This window comes from Pipistrellus hanaki (genome assembly GCF_964339955.1).
Source record: "Pipistrellus hanaki genome assembly, chromosome: X".
Classification (NCBI taxonomy): Eukaryota; Metazoa; Chordata; class Mammalia; order Chiroptera; family Vespertilionidae; genus Pipistrellus; species Pipistrellus hanaki.
Window position 1 is genome coordinate 85,992,880 of NC_140524.1, and position 2,771 is coordinate 85,995,650.

The 2,771-nt window shown below is 43.5% G+C and overlaps 1 pseudogene across 1 annotated transcript; it reads right to left on the reverse strand.

Moving 5' to 3' along the window:
- Positions 1-766: 766 nt before the first annotated feature.
- LOC311615503 (calmodulin-binding transcription activator 1-like) lies at positions 767-2,454 on the reverse strand (annotated as a pseudogene). Its single transcript has 2 exons — positions 2,385-2,454; positions 767-1,032 (listed from the first exon to the last, which is right to left on the reverse strand). The product of its transcript is annotated as a calmodulin-binding transcription activator 1-like (transcript).
- Positions 2,455-2,771: the final 317 nt, after the last annotated feature.

Below are 2,771 nucleotides of genomic sequence, written 5' to 3' on the forward strand. Positions count from 1 at the left end.
CAACTTTTCCACTTCTCAGAGACTGTGGATCCTACAGCTTCTGGGGATAAAGAGGCAAGAAAAATAACACTTCCTGAGCATCTGCTAAGCACCAGGCTCAGGGTTTCACAGGTTATACACTTAATCTTCACACCCACACTGTGGGGGTCTTTCTTCTTATTCTTTTCTTTTTTTTTTTTTTTTTTTTTTTTTTGCAGCTATCAAGACAAAGGTTCAGAGGTTAAATAATTGTCCCAATGCTATTAACTTGTGGATCCGGAAAACTGACCATAGGAATTGTAGTGTGTGGGCTTTCTATTATAACATGAAAATGCAGTATCATAAGATAGGCCAGTACTATTTCTTATGTGAGCAATTGCATCAGGATCTCCTGGGGTTAAGGTTACCTGTTAAAAATGAAGATCCAAGATCCTAAGCAGACTTGAGTGACTCAGAACCTCTGGTGGAGCCCTGGAGTCTGAATTTTAAAGCCTGATATAAGAAACAAACACAAAAGCTGAGATACCAAGAAATGCTTTTAGAGCTAACAGTTTCTCTATTTTTTTAATTCTATTTTTATTTTAAAAACTGAAATGAATTTTAGTACAGAAAATGAAGACAGCATTTTGCAAATTCCTGGCTCAGAGGGATATCTCTATTTGAGGAAATCAGCGTGTTACACTTTGAGAGATGAAATGTTACAGCTTGTACTCCAAAAATTTAAAATTAAATTTAAAAAATACAATGGTTACCAAGGCAACGCAGGTCAGGGATCAAAGGAGAAGGATCACTCATTATTCAAAAGAAATCCAAAAAGATAGCTGCAGCATGATCTCCAATTAGTGTTCCAATGGAGCCTCTTTTGAGGTAAACTTGAACATTTCGGCAGACATTCAAGCGGTTTTTTCAATGAAGATTTGTACATGACTACTATTGCTATTTCCACGGACATCTTCTAGAGAAGGCAGTGTTGAAAGCATAGTAGGTGCTAGTTCCGCAGAATACACTTTGGGAAATGCTCTTATGGACTGTTTTTGGGCAGCCATTTCCCCTCTATGCATCACATCCTCCTCCTCCTGGTGACCTGACCACCGAGCGCATACCTCCTGCTGCCACCTTTGGGTTTCTCTATTTCTTATAGGTTGAGATGCTCGCTGGCTAAGCTACTCAGATTCTCTGGGCCAGTTGACTCGTTTGTAAAATGGAAACCAGTTTCAGTCTCACATGGTTGTACTGAAAAGTGCTGCATGGGAAACACTTGGTAAATTGGAAATGGCTCTATGATAGATTGTAAAAATAGCCAGACCTGGCCGGTGTTGCTCAGTTAGTTAGAGCCTCATCCTGTACACCTAAGGGTCATGGGTTTGTTGCCTGGTCAGGGCACATATCTGGGTTTTGGGTTCAGCCCCTGTCCGAGCATGTGCTGGAGGCAACCAATGGGTCTTTCTCTCTCTCTCTCTCTCTCTCTCTCTCTCTCTCTCTCTCTCTCTCTCTCCTTCCCCTCCCTCCCTTCCTCTCTCTAAGATCAGTAACAAAAAGGAAAATGACCAAAAATGCTCCTCCATGCACTACTCCACACCCTTGCAATATTGATGTTGCAAATCTTCCCATCAGGATGTGGGTGGTACTTTCATCCATTCCTTGCATCTGGGCCATGTGATTTGTTTTGGCCAATGGGACAACAGCCAACATGACCCAGACAGAGGCTTAAAACAGCCCTTGCATATTGGGGTCTGCCCCATTGCTATGCTTGTGATCCTAAGACAACCATGTGATTAAGTCTCAACTAGCCTTCCGGAAGATCAGACAGCATATGAAGAAGAACCACAGTCAACCAGCTACCAGACAATAGCGAGCCAACTACCAGCCACGTGAGACCGTTCTGCAGATTCGTGAAGGAAACCAGCAGAATCAGCAGAGCCAGCCGAGACCAGAAGAACTGCCCAGGCAACCCACCAAATTGTGAGCCAAATAAATGACTAGTAAAGCCACCGGTTTTGGGAAGGCTTGTTCTTATGTAGCAAAAGCTGACACAGGCTCTGTGCACTTGCTACTGGTTGGGTTGTTTAGTGTTTTGAGCATGGCTTCTGTGGTTTTCTAAGATGCTGCTCAAGAAGGGCAGACCACAGAGGAGCACGCATTATTGTGCAAATTTCCAGTCAAGTACTTTCATCACCTGGGTACAATGTCCACCAGAATTCATTTCCGTTTTTAAAATAAAAATAGACTAGGATTGGCAAGGGACCGAGATCAAAGAAACCCTCCCGATTCCCCCACCTCTCGCTGTTTCCAGAAAGGCAGCTCAGCAGCCTCGTGCAGAAGAACATATGACCTAAATCTTCTCCAAGCTGATTGTCAATAATAATCTTCTCACTCCACAAATGCATGTCTAATCCGCTGCAGACCTTCCCATGTGCACTCTTTCAATGTCCTGCTGCTGGCACCAAGATAAATGGCTTCATCAAAGGCAGCCATGGAGGCTTGCAACCTGTTGAGGCAGAAAAGCTTCCTGGGGGATCAGAAACATCCTAATGCCCAAATCAAGCATCCTCACTGCCATATGAAGCGTTATTGTGCACAATACATGAAATAAAACTGCAACGGTGAACAGGGCAGGATCGTGCTACCCAGGCTCACCCCGGGAGCCTTTACGCTATGATTAAATTCCTTTGATAGGCATTTTCAAAGTGTGCTGTTCCTCTTGCTAAACATGCTTGGCAAAAGAAGATTCATCGTCTGGAAACATTATCTGAGCAGCCTTCATTTAGTGGCACAAGATACAATGGTTCTCT